The following is an 18,249-nucleotide window of genomic DNA, read 5'->3' on the forward strand; positions in this document are numbered from 1 at the left end:
AAATTATTTTTTTAAATGTCAACGATTGTGTTGCAACTGTGACAGCTGTTTGTTAGCATGCTCTGGTGAATATCAATATTCATTGATCCATGTGGAGAACGCTATAAAATTACCGAACAGTGAAAAACGATGATTTATTGATTTTCATTTATGTTTGTACTGAAATTGTATCGGCAATAAAATATGCTGATACAGGTCAAAGATATATTGAAACCAATTGAATAAAGGGCGATCACTCTATATACATCAGAACGATCATCTGTATGCTGGTAAAGGTGAACGATGCGGCCGTAATATATCGAGGGGCGGTATGATTGATGCGGAGAGCTACAGGTTAAGAATTCGGGACAACAAATGAGCGTATGTAACAAGGAAAGAATAAAGTCATATAATATCCTTATTTGGCCTCAAATGTCATAGGCCGAGTGTCAAAAATCAGTGTAACATGTCAATAAAAATATATTTCAAGTTATAAACCTGAACAATTTGACCGCCATTCAGAAATAACACTAAATCTTCATGTCTCTCTCAAGGTTATGTGTAATTAACAATTGGAAGCTCTACCCAGAGACCGCCATCACACCGGCTTTTTGTATATATACAGTGTAAAGTTAGCATTATGTGATGCCCTTGTCAAAGACCTGTTGTCTCACTGAGTGAGTGAATGATTATGGTTTTATGCCGCTTTTAGCAATATTCCAGCAATAGCACGGCGGGGGGCACCAGAATTGGGCTTCACACATTGTACCCATGTCGGGAATCGAACCCGGGTCTTCGGCGTGACGAGCGAACGCTTTAACCACTAGGCTACCCGACCGCCCCTGTCTCACTGAGGCAAGAGTGTGATAGAGGCAAGGAGACACTCTTGTCTTGGGAACACGAACTTCCACAAGCTGATGATCAGGACGATGTCTGTTTCCAGAACATGCGTATATGTCACTTTGTTTATGTTTTCCAATTTGAAATATTGTTTAAATGTGTCTTGTCCAGTACAAAATTAATTTGTCACCAGAAATATTTTCCTGGACGAAAGGAAATCATTCATATAATATATATTTCAAATACGTAGAAGTTGAGACCAAAATGATGAAAAGTCTCGAAAACAACTCTGTTTACAAGCATAAGTATTTTCAAAAGTTGGTTCAGTATTGGGGTTTACGGAGGTCTCAACGTAAAACCCTTTGTTAATCTGCGTATTAAAAGGCCTGCACATGGCGAAAACGTCCGTGACCAATCGTGCCATTCCGGGACAAGCCGAATGAAGAACATTGTTTGCTACCGATAGATGCGAATTGGGACAAATGACTATGAATCGGCATAGTGGATTTACGCAAAATGTGCACCCCATCTTTTACGTTTTTAACTCTAATAAACGACACCCCCCCCCCCCCCCCCCCCGCCAAAAACAAACAAAAACAAACAAACAAACAACAATAACAAACAAACAAAAAACCAACCCCCCAAAAACCAACCAAAACAAACAAAACAAACAAAAAACAACAAAAATAAAATTGAAGTCTTATAAATAAACAAGTGAACAATAAGAACTTCACTGGTGACCTATTTACTCATGAACACACAAAACTGTTGACAACGATTCGATATCAATGACGTCGTCTGGCGCCAAAATAAACATATTTGGGAGTTGGAAAACGACTGAAAACATATATCATCTCTGTCCGCATAGGAATTTATATCGGTATATATTGTTAATTTTCACAATTCCCTAGACTTGCACAGGTTTCTAAGGCAATAATTATTAGTTTAAATCATTATTTCTAGATTATATCATTAATAAGAACAAGTTGTCCCAATGAAAGACCGGCGTGTGCTGTCCACTTATCCAAACTTGCCTATTATAAGGATAGAATTACTACACGTCCATGAACTTATCTTTCAGTACGGCTTTGGAGCAAGGCTAGCAATTCCCCTGCTGTTAAGATGGGTTATCTTTTAGCTGACAAATAATGAAGACGATTTATTGGTAAACTGAGACATAGTCATTGTTTTGAAATCGACGGATGGCTGAGAAATAGAAAACTTCGACAGGTTTGGTCCTCTGCCATACAATTTCTACTATTCACCGTGAACTGGGCCCCGACTCTTGATATTACCAGCTGACCACGCGCATATAGTAAGCTGGGCCCCGTCTCTTATATCACAAGTTGACGACGCGCATATGGAGCCGGGAACCAGCTTAGAGCATATTGCTGCCTTGGCGGTCTCACCCCATTTGTCATAATCACAAGAGCCACTGTTCTCCCACTACCCAAACCTTGTTACCCAAGTGGTAAAATCGATTAGTCCCGATCATACCCCATTTGTCGGACACCTAATGACATTTGATGTTGATTTCGTATGTTCTTCACATTTTCCATATAAATTAATATCGTGCAAACTTCTCTGCTGAGCATGTTACAATCGTTAATTAACAGAGGTTACGATAATTATTCCCAAACAAATAAATTGATTAACTCGATTTATGATGAAAGCATGTGTCATTATTGCAACTTTTGGTAGAATCATCCAATCTTGATACCGCCACACGCGTTGTCGGCACACTGGATATTTTACGATCACTTCACTCACTATGGGTAACATGCACGGGATCACGATATCGAGAGTGATCTCCCTTCGTTCTTTGCCGTTTTTTCTCGTCCGATTTACCCTTGTGATCGCCACCGCTACTCGGTGAAGTGTGAGAGCGAGCACTAAGATCTGATTTTAATGATATTTGAGCTGCTGTTTGACGTTGCCGGAAGTGGACGATGACGCCTCGTTTTGACTTCGTCTCGATAACATAGTTCCCGTTGTCGTTGCCAACGCCCCCCTCTGTTTTTAACAGATTCACTATCGCTCTTGCTTGCTAACACTCTGCTTTTCGTTGACTACAGCATCGTTTCAAGGACTTCTACTTACAAGATGTTTACTAGGCTGCATATTCAAGGTATTTGAGAAGACAGTTATTGTATTTTAAAGTGTTTAGCATGTAGATTAGTACTGAAATTGACCGTAGTTTGAGAGCGGCATCGTCTGGGGTGACACTGGCCGCCATTTGCAATTTGTAAACATTCAGAAATATGTATCTATTCAAAGTCTTTTCTGCCAGTGAAATGAGAGCTTTCGGTATGTATGTAAGACGGACGCGGTTGTTAAATTACTATAGATGTTATATCAGATGAAGCTTTGGTGTATTTTTTATCTGCAAACTTCTCTTTAAAATGTACGGTTTGTAATGAAGAACTAGCCTAAAAGACGCATTCCGTATATCTGCAAAACGATTAAATTTTAATTTCTCTTACGCATTCTCGTGGCCTATATTTGTCTCTAAAGAACCTCTGTTGGCCCTATGGTCTATATTATCGGCAGTCCGCTTGTCTCACTATCTTTTTGGCGGCACCTGAAACGTTTTATGTGCATTGGCCTAAATGTGTTGTTTCGGTTATTTTCAGCACGGGAAGATATGATCCGGTATCATGTCACTCCTGCTGCGAGTTTATGGCCGTCGTTGGATGAGGAATCCGACTGTGTATGTATTTTATCTACAACACCTTCATCTTCGGCCGAAATACTTGCTTTGTGTCCTCTTTCGCATACTAGTAACATTTGATTGGCCTATATATTATGTAAGGAACTTATGGTGTGCTGAAAATCGGTCTCAGGGTACCCCTCTCCCATTTACACACTAAGATTTCTTTCTAACAGTCTATCAGCATGTTTGTCGTGTGAAGCTGTCTCATAGCATGTGTAGCATGGACTTTCTTTGCATTTATTCTTTAAAAACCTCCAATAATACCTCGCTCATTGAATCCCCTTTCTCCCTCCTTCCCCACTCACCGATGTAGCGTCCGCAAGCTGCGTCCCCGACCCCCTCTCCTGACCCCTTGAGTGTTTTCACCCCGTTCTGGGCCCGCCCTGACCATGGTGAGACGCTCCCTGCCCCAGTCACCATCACATACGTCGATTACTACCCCGCCCCTAGTGACGACGACAGTGACTACTGGGTCTATGAGGACGAGGACGACGACAGCTTCGTGGAGGACCGAGAGGTTCATCCTCTGAGGAAGGCGCTGAGGAGAGTGGCTGCCTTTTGTAGGAGAATCTTCTCGTAGATTTCTCATCCAGTGTGTGTGTGTGCGTGTGTGTGTGTGTGTGTGTGTGTGTGTGTGTGTGTGAGAGAGAGAGAGAGAGAGAGAGAGAGAGAGAGAGAGAGAGAGAGAGAATCTGTTTTGCAAGTGAGAGGATGTATTTTGCATGTGTGATTGGATGTGTATGTGAGAGGATGTGTTTTGCACGTGTGATTGGATGTGTATGTGAGGATGTATTTTGCATGTGTGATTGGATGTGTATGTGAGGATGTATTTTGCATTTGTGATTGGATGTGTATGTGAGGATGTGTTTTGCATGTGTGAATGGATGTGTATGTGAGGATGTATTTTGCATGTGTGATTGGATGTGTATGTGAGGATGTATTTTGCATGTGTGATTGGGTGTGCATGTGAGAGGATGTGTTTTGCATGTGTGATTGGATGTGCATGTGAGAGGATGTGTTTTGCATATGTGATTGGATGTGTATGTGAGGATGTATTTTGCATGTGTGATTGGGTGTGCATGTGAGGATGTATTTTGCATGTGTGATTGGGTGTGTATGTGAGGATGTATTTTGCATGTGTGATTGGGTGTGCATGTGAGAGGATGCGTTTTGCATGTGTGATTGGGTGTGCATGTGGTTAGGTGTGCATGTGAGAAGATGCGTTTTGCATGTTAGTGTGGGGGGCAGTATTTTACATATGACAGGACCTTCTTTGTATGTGTGATTGGGTGTATGTGTGAGAGGATGTGTTTTGCCTGTGTGTTTGGGTGTACATATGACAGGACCATCTTTGTATGTGTGATTGGGTGTATGTGTGAGAGGATGCGTTTTGCCTGTGTGGTTTGGTGTAAATGTTTTTGTGTGAGAGGATGTGCCTCGTTGCCCGTCTGATAAACCATTTCCCACTTTTGGTCTTTTTGGCTACATCCTTTTGCCTCATTTTTGGACACACTCTTTCGATCAAGCATGTTTTGGCATACCCTTTGGCTAACATTTCCAAGTTTATTTGTCTTCTAATCAGAGGACTGTTCTTTCTTTTTGGCCCTGATTCAGATACTTTCTTTAGACACGTGCCATTCTATTTCTTGATTACATCTAAATAAATATTGATGAATGGTATACACACGAGTCTGTTTTTCTTCCTTCCTTGGATCTAATAACGACAAGATGACAGCAACACAGCAGGAGAGGCGGCTGAACGAGTCTGGTCTTAAGATATCTTGAAGTTGTTTTCCAGAGTAAACTAATGAACAAACGAAGATATTCAAGGGTCATTTACCCAATCCTACTGTGTTGCTGGCTTCTAGCCCAGTGTTTTACAAGCTGAAACCAAAGTCTTAATACACACTTGGGTAGCCATAGCAACAAAGCAACTTCACTTACTGTAGGTTACATGCACACTTGAAGGATCGAGAGTAATCTCCCATTGCTCTTTGTGGCACAGATGTTTGTGTTAATTATGGTACTCATGAACTTTTAGATGGATATAGTCTACATTCAAATATGATCAAGTAAACAATGTGGTGTTTGAAATACTAACAGAACCTGCAAGGAATGCCAGTTTGACCAGATCGTACTTGCTACTTAGATTCAATATTTAAAAGCAATAATTTACTTACAGGTTTCGTGTGTAATATTTTTCTTTAAGACTTTTTTCAGTTATTATACCAAGGTTCCGTCCGTCCGTCCGTCCGAAAACTTTGTCCGCGCGATTTCTCTTAAACTATTCAGTGGATTCATCTCAAACTCAGGACATATAATCTGTGTCATATGGAGGGGTGCAGTCAAAAGAAAAAAAAATGTTTTTATTAATTTTCCATTTTTTAAAATGAATTTTTCAAACTCTAACCCTATCCATTATTTAATTTGAAACTACTGACACACTAGGCGGGTCGGGGGTATTAGTGAGCCACGCTCTCTTTTGCCCTTGTTTAACTTCAAATTGCACCTTTTTCTCAATGATTTGAGAAGTAGTATTCGGGATTCAGGGGTGAGCAATGATACTCAGAAACAATTTGATGTTGTTGAGGATTCAGGGGAAGAAGGGAATTGCACCCTCAATAGTTCCACCATATCACGGCGGGGGTCATAAAGAATGGGCTTAATTCACACGTTTGATTCATGTAGGGAATAGAACCCGGACATTCGCATCTCAAACAATGCTTTAACCACCAATTAAGCTACCATCTTAATTAAGCCGGGATTTTCATTCCCAGCTCACTGTGGAGTATACAAACCAACCTGAATGTGAGGCGCTAAAAGGTCTCAGAAGTCAAGCTGCCGAACACCCAACTACTCTCTGCGACCAAGGATGATTTGTGACTTGTGCACTGTGCACAGGACCATGTGATACAATACATTGTATGTCCCTTCAGGAAAACATGCAAAGAACTTTTCGACGATGCTCAGCAAAGAGATCCTGCAGTTAGGTCAATAATTATTATTCGATAATTACTACCTTCCGTCGCGTGATTGTGTGTTTAATGGAAAATAATTGTGAAAAACCAGGTGCCAAATCATGGCTGACGGACTCTTAATGAGGGGTGGTGTTACAACTCGTCAACATATATTTTCCAAATCTTTTCATGTTTTTAATCAAGGTGCTCACGTGATTTGATGCACTTCGCGATGTAAGACACTCTCCTACCCAGAGTTCCATGCGGCCGGCAGCCAGCTAGCATAGTACCTCTGCCACAGGCCAGCGCCATGTGACGATTCGTCACATCTTTCACAGTCCATTCAAGATATTGCATATGCTTTTCATCCGTTTCATGTTTGACAAGTCTACACATTTTCATAAACAAATGTCAAAAATGGTTAACTTTCATTGAGAAAGTATGCAAATACGTAAAAATCTACTTGTTTTTGCGTAGTTATCCTATGTTTACATTGGTTGTACGGCTCCACGTGCTGTCATCGAAGCCCAACGGAGAGCTAGCGACACGGTCACTTTGATGCATAAATATATATTGTCATGCAACTCACTGTCGCAGTTGTAGTAGCATATCTATATAGTTATGCAAAACAATATGTAAAGCGCCCCCAAATACTTGCATTAGTCTGTTCTATACTGATTTCTGAAAAAGCGCGTTTGTTTACAAACAAGAGAAAAGTCCGGTCACGTGATATGCAAATTAGCCTGTGGCAGTGGTGTTATGCTGAGTCACCACTGCGTCGGAGTGTGGATGTCAGACCCGTTTTATCACAATATAGATCTTCTTTATCGATTAGATCGTCTTGACTGGGCGCCACCATTTGGTGTGAAGCAAATGCAAGTGATGCGAGAGATCAGAGACCATATAATAGATATTAATCTATAATCTATTATATGGTCTCTGGAGAGATGGAATCTGATTGGTCCATATGAGAGGCTAAAAAGAGACATAACTCCTAGTAGCCACTGGTGGGGCTACGTTCGAGCCCAGGAATTCCAGCCTAGTTCGGCAAGGGTGGAAACTGGACTTATAAAGTCAGTTAACTCCCTTGTCTCGGGAAGATGCGTTGATACAGATGAGGCAGCGGTGGCGCATTGAAGACACCAGATGATTGAAAACCGCTTGAGGTTTGTTGTACCAACTGTCAACCTAACAGTGGCCCAACTGTCGTAGGCGTCTTTCCGTCTCATCCTGACATGATTTGTGGGAAAGGGGATTAGACCGGGCATCGCAGTACATCACGTGACACGCTACACATGGGCGGACATTACCCTGCTGCAACGTGACGTACAATGGGTAGAATATGATTTCGATCGATGTCGTTCCGGTAGGGCACGACATTCAAATTGCCATTAACAATGAGTAACCATACATTTCCACCAAAAACTGACGTCTTTGAAGAACGTAAGCGTCGCTAAAACGTTCTGGACGTCTGTGACAATCAGAGCTGAGTTGGCAATACTAGTCCCAGAAGATTTTACGTCGGCTCTATGGTCAAATAACGGTGATGATATGCTAATATCCAATTGGAATTCTGGAAAGGCTGTTCATTGCAAATATTGATTGAACAGCAAATGTAAAGGGTTGGTCATTGTTTGGGAATACATATCAGTAAATAATTATCCATTTCATCATGTTCGATGGTGGAAAACAAATAAATTATTTTTTTAAATTTCAACGATTGTGTTGCAACTGTAACAGCTGTTTGTTAGCATGCTCTGGTGAATATCAATATTCATTGAACCATGTGGAGAACGCTATAAAATAACCGAACAGTGAAAAACGATGATTTATTGATTTTCATTTATGTTTGTACTGAAATTGTATTGGCAATAAAATAAGCTGATACAGGTCAAAGATATATTGAAACCAATTGAATAAAGGGCGATCACTCTATATACATCAGAACGATCATCTGTATGCTGGTAAAGGTGAACGAAGCGGCCGTAATATATCGAGGGGCGGTATGATTGATGCGGAGAGCTACAGGTTAAGAATTCGGGACAACAAATCAGCGTATGTAACTAGGAAAGAATAAAGTCATATAATATCCTTATTCGTCGTCAAAAGCCATAGGTCGAGTGTCAAAAATCAGTGTAACATGTCAATAAAAATATATTTCAAATCATAAACCTGAACAATTTTACCGCCATTAAGAAATAACACTAAATCTTCATGTCTCTCTCAAGGTTATGTGTAATTAACAATTGGAAGCTCTACCCAGAGACCGCCATCACACCGGCTTTTTGTATATATACAGTGTAAAGTTAGCATTATGTGATGCCCTTGTCAAAGACCTGTTGTCTCACTGAGTGAGTGAATGATTATGGTTTTACGCCGCTTTTAGCAATATTCCAGCAATATCACGGCGGGGGACACCAGAAATGGGCTTCACACATTGTTCCCATGTCGGGAATCGAACCCGGGTCTTCGGCGTGACGAGCGAACGCTTTAACCACTAGGCTACCCGACCGCCCCTGTCTCACTGAGGCAAGAGTGTGATAGAGGCAAGGAGACACTCTTGTCTTGAGAACACGAACTTCCATAAGCTGATGATCAGGACGATGTCTGTTTCCAGAACATGTGTATATGTCACTGTGTTTATGTTTTCCAATTTGTAATATTGTTTAAATGTGTTTTCTTGTCCAGTACAAAATTAATTTGTAACCAGAAATATTTTCCTGGACGAAAGGAAATCATTCATATAATATATATTTCAAATACGTAGAAGTTAAGACCAAAATGATCAAATGTCTTGAAAACAACTCTGTTTACAAGCAAAAGTATTTTCAATAGTTGGTTCAGTATTGGGGTTTACGGAGGTCTCAACGTAAAACCCTTTGTTAATCTGCGTATTAAAAGGCGTGCACATTGCGAAAACGTCCGTGACCAACTCGTGACATTCAGGGACAAGCCGAATGAAGCACATTGTTTGCTACCGATAGATGCGAATTGGGACAAATGACAATGAATCGGCATAGTGGATTTACGCAAAATGTGCACCCCATATTTTACGTTTTTACCTCTAATAAACGCCCCCGACCCCCCTAAAAACCAAACAAAAACAACAACAACAAAAAACAACAAAAAACCACCAAAAAAACCAAACCCAAAACAACCCCCCCCAAAAAAAAACAACAACACACACACAAAAATAAATAAATAAAAAATAAATAAAAATAATATTGAAGTCTTATAAATAAATAAGTGAACAATAAGAACTTCACTGGTGACCTATTTACTCATTAACACACAAAACTGTTGACAACGATTCGAAATAAGTGACATCGTCTGGCGCCAAAATAAACATATTTGGGAGACGACTGAAAACACATATCATCTCTGTCCGCATAGGAATTTATATCGGTATATATTGTTAATTTTCGCAATTCCCTAGACTTCCACAGGTTTCTAAGGCAATAATTATTAGTTTAAATCATTATTTCTAGATTATATCATTAATAAGAACAAGTTGTCCCAATGAAAGACCGGCGTGTGCTGTCCACTTATCCAAACTTGCCTATTATAAGGATAGAATTACTACACGTCCATGAACTTATCTTTCAGTACGGCTTTGGAGCAAGGCTAGCAATTCCCCTGCTGTTAAGATGGGTTATCTTTTAGCTGACAAATAATGAAGACGATTTATTGGTAAACTGAGACATAGTCATTGTTTTGAAATCGACGGATGGCTGAGAAATAGAAAACTTCGACAGGTTTGGTCCTCTGCCATACAATTTCTACTATTCACCGTGAACTGGGCCCCGTCTCTTGATATTACCAGCTGACCACGCGCATATAGTAAGCTGGGCCCCGTCTCTTATATCACAAGTTGACGACGCGCATATGGAGCCGGGAACCAGCTTAGCGCATATTGCTGCCTTGGCGGTCTCACCCCATTTGTCATAATCACAAGAGCCACTGTTCTCCCAATACCCAAACCTTGTTACCCAAGTGGTAAAATGGATTAGTCCCGATCATACCCCATTTGTCGGACACCTAATGACATTTGATGTTGATTTCGTATGTTCTTCACATTTTCCATATAAATTAATATCGTGCAAACTTCTCTGCTGAGCATGTTACAATCGTTAATTAACAGAGGTTACGATAATTATGCCCAAACAAATAAATTGATTAACTCGATTTATGATGAAAGCATGTGTCATTATTGCAACTTTTGGTAGAATCATCCAATCTTGATACCGCTACACGCGTTGTCGGCACACTGGATATTTTACGATCACTTCACTCACTATGGGTAACATGCACGGGATCACGATATCGAGAGTGATCTCCCTTCGTTCTTTACCGTTTTTTCTCGTCCGATTTACCCTTGTGATCGCCACCGCTACTCGGTGAAGTGTGAGAGCGAGCACTAAGATCTGATTTTAATGATGTTTGAGCTGCTGTTTGACGTTGCCGGAAGTGGACGATGACGCCTCGTTTTGACTTCGTCTCCATAACATAGTTACCGTTGTCGTTGCCAACGCCCCCCTCTGTTTTTAACAGATTCACTATCGCTCTTGCTTGCTATCACTCTGCTTTTCGTTGACTACAGCATCGTTTCAAGGACTTCTACTGACAAGATGTTTACTAGGCTGCATATTCAAGGTATTTGAGAAGTCCGTTATTGTATTTAAAGTGTTTAGCATGTAGATTAGTACTGAAATTGACCGTAGTTTGAGAGCGGCATCGGTGGGGGTGACACTGGCCGCCATTTGCAATTTCTAAACATTCAGAAATATGTATCTATTCAAAGTCTTTTCTGCCAGTGAAATGAGAGCTTTCGGTATTTATATAAGACGGACGCGGTTATTAAATTACTATAGATGTTATATCAGATGAAGCTTTGGTGTATTTTTATCTGCAAACTTCTCTTTAAAATGTACGGTTTGTAATAAAGAACTAGCCTAAAAGACGCATTCCGTATATCTGCAAAACGATTAAATTTTAATTTCTCTTACGCATTCTCGTGGCCTATATTTGTCTCTAAAGAACCTCTGTTGGCCCTATGGTCTATATTATCGGCAGTCCGCTAGTCTCACTATCTTTTTGGCGGCACCTGAAACGTTTTATGTGCATTGGCCTAAATGTGTTGTTTCGGTTATTTTCAGCACGGGAAGATATGATCCGGTACCATGTCACTCCTGCTGCGAGTTTATGGCCGTCGCTGGATGAGGAATCCGACTGTGTATGTATTTTATCTACAACACCTTCATCTTCGGCCGAAATGCTTGCTTTGTGTCCTCTTTCGCATACTAGTAACATTTGATTGGCCTATATATTATGTAAGGAACTTATGGTGTGCTGAAAATCGGTCTCAGGGTACCCCTCTCCCATTTACACACTAAGATTTCTTTCTAACAGTCTATCAGCATGTTTGTCGTGTGAAGCTGTCTCGTAGCATGTGTAGCATGGACTTTCTTTGCATTTATTCTTTAAAAACCTCCAATAATACCTCGCTCATTGAACCCCCTTTCTCCCTCCTTCCCCACTCACCGATGTAGCGTCCGCAAGCTGCGTCCCCGACCCCCTCTCCTGACCCCTTGAGTGTTTTCACCCCGTTCTGGGCCCGCCCTGACCATGGTGAGACGCTCCCTGCCCCAGTCACCATCACATACGTCGATTACTACCCCGCCCCTAGTGACGACGACAGTGACTACTGGGTCTATGAGGACGAGGACGACGACAGCTTCGTGGAGGACCGAGAGGTTCATCCTCTGAGGAAGGCGCTGAGGAGAGTGGCTGCCTTCTGGAGGAGAATCTTCTCGTAGATTTCTCATCCAGTGTGTGTGTGTGCGTGTGAGAGAGAGAGAGAGAGAGAGAGAGAGAGAGAGAGAGAGAGAGAGAGAGAGAGAGAATCTGTTTTGCAAGTGAGAGGATGTGTTTTGCATGTGTGATTGGATGTGCATGTGAGAGGATGTGTTTTGCACGTGTGATTGGATGTGTATGTGAGGATGTATTTTGCATGTGTGATTGGATGTGTATGTGAGGATGTATTTTGCATTTGTGATTGGATGTGTATGTGAGGATGTGTTTTGCATGTGTGATTGGATGTGTATGTGAGGATGTGTTTTGCATGTATGATTGGTTGTGTATGTGAGGATGTATTTTGCATGTGTGATTGGATGTGTATGTGAGGATGTATTTTGCATGTGTGATTTGGTGTGCATGTGAGAGGATGTGTTTTGCATGTGTGATTGGGTGTGCATGTGAGAGGATGTGTTTTGCATGTGTGATTGGATGTGTATGTGAGGATGTATTTTGCATTTGTGATTGGATGTGTATGTGAGGAAGTATTTTGCACGTGTGATTGGATGTGTATGTGAGGATGTGTTTTGCATGTATGATTGGATGTGTATGTGAGGATGTATTTTGCATGTGTGATTGGGTGTGCATGTGAGAGGATGTGTTTCGCATGTGTGATTGGATGTGCATGAGAGAGGATGTGTTTTGCATATGTGATTGGATGTGTATGTGAGGATGTATTTTGGATGTGTGATTGGGTATGCATGTGAGAGGATGTGTTTTGCATGTGTGATTGGATGTGCATGTGAGAGGATGGGTTTTGCATATGTGATTGGATGTGTATGTGAGGATGTATTTTGCATGTGTGATTGGGTGTGCATGTGAGAGGATGTGTTTTGCATGTGTGATTGGATGTGCATGTGAGAGGATGTGTTTTGCATATGTGATTGGATGTGTATGTGAGGATGTATTTTGCACGTGTGATTGGATGTGTATGTGAGGATGTATTTTGCATTTGTGATTGGATGTGTATGTGAGGATGTGTTTTGCATGTATGATTGGTTGTGTATGTGAGGATGTATTTTGCATGTGTGATTGGATGTGTATGTGAGGATGTATTTTGCATGTGTGATTGGGTGTGCATGTGAGAGGATGTGTTTTGCATGTGTGATTGGATGTGCATGTGAGAGGATGTGTTTTGCATGTGTGATTGGATGTGTATGTGAGGATGTATTTTGGATGTGTGATTGGATGTGCATGTGAGAGGATGTGTTTTTCATGTGTGATTGGATGTGCATGTGAGAGGATGTGTTTTGCACATGTGATTGGATGTGTATGTGAGGATGTATTTTGCATGTGTGATGGGGTGTGCATGTGAGAGGATGCGTTTTGCATGTGTGATTGGGTGTGCATGTGGTTAGGTGTGCATGTGAGAAGATGCGTTTTGCATGTTAGTGTGAGGGGCAGTATTTTACATATGACAGGACCTTCTTTGTATGTGTGATTGGGTGTATGTGTGAGAGGATGCGTTTTGTCTTCGTGTTTGGGTGTACATATGACAGGACCATCTTTGTATGTGTGATTGGGTGTATGTGTGAGAGGATGCGTTTTGCCTGTGTGGTTTGGTGTAAATGTTTTTGTGTGAGAGGATGTGCCTCGTTGCCCGTCTGATAAACCATTTCCCACTTTTGGTCTTTTTGGCTACATCCTTTTGCCTCATTTTTGGACACACTCTTTCGATCAAGCATGTTTTGGCATACCCTTTGGCTAACATTTCCAAGTTTATTTGTCTTCTAATCAGAGGACTGTTCTTTCTTTTTGGCCCTGATTCAGATACTTTCTTTAGACACGTGCCATTCTATTTCTTGATTACATCTAAATAAATATTGATGAATGGTATACACACGAGTCTGTTTTTCTTCCTTCCTTGGATCTAATAACGACAAGATGACAGGAGAGGCGGCTGAACGAGTCTGGTCTTAAGATATCTTGAAGTTGTTTTCCAGAGTAAACTAATGAACAAATGGAGATATTCAGATGTCATTTACCCAATCCCACTGTGTTGCTGGCTTCTAGCCCAGTGTTTTACAAGCTGAAACCAAAGTCTTAATACACACTTGGGTAGCCATAGCAACGAAGCAACTTCACTTACTGTAGGTTACATGCACACTTGAAGGATCGAGAGTAATCTCCCATTGCTCTTTGTGGCACAGATGTTTGTGTTAATTATGGTACTCATGAACTTTTAGATGGATATAGTCTACATTCAAATATGATTAAGTAAACAATGTGGTGTTTGGAATACTAACAGAACCTGCAAGGAATGCCAGTTTTACCAGATCTTGTCTCCCCTCTGAATGTTTTTAAAAATTGTTTAGACACGAAAAGCACAATGTCCGTATGCACGTCCATGACTCCAAAGTCACCGGGTGAGTGAATAAGTTTTGCGTTGCTCGAGGCAATATTGAGACAACCCTCTTTTGGTACGCAGGATTCTTGGGTCTATTGAGGGTTTTTGTTTTGTTTTGTTAGTTGTTAACGCCACACTCAGCAATATTCCAGCTATATGACGGCGGTCTGTAAATAATCGAGTCTGGGACCAGACAATCCAGTGATTGATATCATGAGTATCAATCCACGCAATTGGGATACGATGACATGCATCATCCAAGTCAGCGAGCCTGACCACCCGATCCCGTTAGTCGCCTCTTACGACAAGCATAGTCGCCATTTACGGCAAGCATGGGCTGCTGAAAACCTATTCTACCCCGGATCTTCACGGGTCCTATTGAGGTGGTATTCGGGACTCGGCAGTGTGGTACGCTGGACGAAAATGATATCGTACTTGCTACTTAGATTCAACATTTAAAAGCAATAATTTACTTACAGGTTTCGTGTGTAATATTTTTCTTTAATACTTTTTTCAGTTATTATACCAAGGTTTCGTCCGTCCGTCCGTCCGAAAACTTTGTCCGCGCGATTTCTCTCAAACTATTCAGTGGATTCATCTCAAACTCAGTACATATAATCTGTGTCATATGGAGGGGTGCAGTCAAAAGAAAAAAAAATGTTTTTATTAATTTTCCATTTTTTAAAATGAATTTTTCAAACTCTAACCCTATCCATTATTTAATTTGAAACTACTGACACACTAGGCGGGTCGGGGGTATTAGTTAGCCACGCTCTCTTTTGCCCTTGTTTAACTTCAAATTGCACCTTTTTCTCAATGATTTGAGAAGTAGTATTCGGGATTCAGGGGTGAGCAATGATACTCAGAAACAATTTGATGTTGTTGGGGATTCAGGGGAAGAAGGGAATTGCACCCTCAATAGTTCCACCGTATCACGGCGGGGGTCATAAAGAATGGGCTTAATTCACACGTTTGATTCATGTAGGGAATAGAACCCGGACATTCGCATCTCAAACAATGCTTTAACCACCAATTAAGCTACCATCTTAATTAAGCCGGGATTTTCATTCCCAGCTCACTGTGGAGTATACAAACCAACCTGAATGTGAGGCGCTAAAAGGTCTCAGAAGTCAAGCTGCCGAACACCCAACTACTCTCTGCGACCAAGGATGATTTGTGACTTGTGCACTGTGCACAGGACCATGTGATACAATACATTGTATGTCCCTTCAGGAAAACATGCAAAGAACTTTTCGACGATGCTCAGCAAAGAGATCCTGCAGTTAGGTCAATAATTATTATTCGATAATTACTAACTTCCGTCGCGTGATTGTGTGTTTAATGGAAAATTATTGTGAAAAACCAGGTGCCAAATCATGGCTGACGGACTCTTAATGAGGGGTGGTGTTACAACCTAATTACAAATGTCAGTATCGGGTGTGACCACCAGTTGCGTTGATACCATCTTCCCGAGGCAAGAGAGTTAACTGACTATAAAAGTCCAGTTTCCTCCCTTGCCGAACTAGGCTGGTATTATGGAGTTACATGTTGGCTGGACTAACGAGTCTATGAATAGTCCAATCAAAATCGCGCAAAGAAAACAAAATCCGGTTTGTAAACTGTCGTGCAGATTTCGGTCGATTACAGGATTTGCAAAGCATGTGCACCGCCAACTCGTCAACATATATTTTCCAAATCTTTTCATGTTCTTAATCAAGGTGCTCACGTGATTTGATGCACTTCGCGATGTAAGACACTCTCCTGCCCAGAGTTCCATGCAGCCAGCTAGCATAGTACCTCTGCCACAGGCCAGCGCCATGTGACGATTCGTCACATCTTTCACAGTCCATTCAAGATATTGCATATGCTTTTCATCCGTTTCATGTTTGACAAGTCTACACATTTTCATAAACAAATGTCAAAGAATGGTTAACTTTCATTGAGAAGGTATGCAAATACGTAAAAATCTACTTCTTTTTGCGTAGTTATCCTATGTTTACATTGGTTGTACGGCTCCATGTGCTGTCATCGAAGCCCAACGGAGAGCTAGCGACACGGTCACTTTGATGCATAAATATATATTGTCATGCAACTCACTGTCGCAGTTGTAGTAGCATATCTATATAGTTATGCAAAACAATATGTAAAGCGCCCCCAAATACTTGCATTAGTCTGTTCTATACTGATTTCTGAAAAAGCGCGTTTGTTTACAAACAAGAGAAAAGTCCGGTCACGTGATATGCAAATTAGCCTGTGGCAGTGGTGTTATGCTGAGTCACCACTGCGTCGGAGTGTGGATGTATCACAATATAGATCTTCTTTATCGATTAGATCGTCTTGACTGGGCGCCGCCATTTGGTGTGAAGCAAATGCAAGTGATGCGAGAGATCAGAGACCATATAATAGATATTAATCTATAATCTATTATATGGTCTCTGGGGAGATGGAATCTGATTGGTCCATATGAGAGGCTAAGAAGGGACATAACTCCTAGTAGCCACTGGTGGCGCTACGTTCGAGCCCAGGAATTCCAGCCTAGTTCGGCAAGGGTGGAAAGTGGACTTATAAAGTCAGTTAACTCCCTTGTCTCGGGAAGATGCGTTGATACAGATGAGGCAGCGGTGGCGCATTGAAAACCGCCTGAGGGATGTTGTACCAATTGTAAACCTAAGATTGGCCCAACTGTCGTAGGCGTCGTTCAATCTCATCCTGACATGATCTGTGGGAAAGAGGATTAGAAAGAAGACCGGGCATGGCAGTACATCACGTGACACGCCACACATGGGCGGACATTACCCTGCTGCAACGTGACGTACAATGGGTAGAACATGATTTCGATCGATGTCGTTCCGGTAGGGTACGACATTCAAATTGCCATTAACAACGAGAAACCATACAGTTCCACCAAAAACTGACCTCTATGAAGAACGTAAGCGTCGCTAAAACGTTCTGGACGTCTGTATCAATCAGAGCTGAGTTGGAAATAATAGTCCCAGAAGATATTATATCGGCTCTATGGTCTAATAACGGCAAAATATGACGGAGGAAGTTGTTAATTCACGAGAGATGAAGGGTAAACTGCAGTACGTGGGTCCCCGCCTTTTGTCATTTTCCGTTCAGATTTGGCCGCATGCCTTCGACAGTTTCCTTAATTTTATACGTACGCCAACACGCACAAGCGTTCCCAGATCGGTTCGGATGCATTTTAGAGGCAAAGGAGCAGGGGTGAAAAGAAAAGAAAAAACATATGGTCTAAAACCTTGCCCGGGGATTTTTACAATTGCAACGGAACATGTGTTCACGTACATATGGTCTCTGGAGAGATGGAATCTGATTGGTCCATATGAGAGGCTAAGAAGGGACATAACTCCTAGTAGCCACTGGTGGCGCTACGATCGAGCCAAGGAACTCCAGTCTAGTTCGGCAAGGGTGGAAACTGGACTTATAAAGTCAGTTAACTCCCTTGTCTCGGGAAGATGCGTTGATACAGATGAGGCAGCGGTGGCGCATTGAAAACCGCCTGAGGTTTGTTGTACCAACTGTCAACCTAACAGTGGCCC

This window comes from Haliotis rufescens, unplaced genomic scaffold, assembly GCF_023055435.1.
Source record: "Haliotis rufescens isolate VD_foot unplaced genomic scaffold, xgHalRufe1.0.p SCAF_23, whole genome shotgun sequence".
Taxonomy (NCBI): Eukaryota; Metazoa; Mollusca; class Gastropoda; order Lepetellida; family Haliotidae; genus Haliotis; species Haliotis rufescens.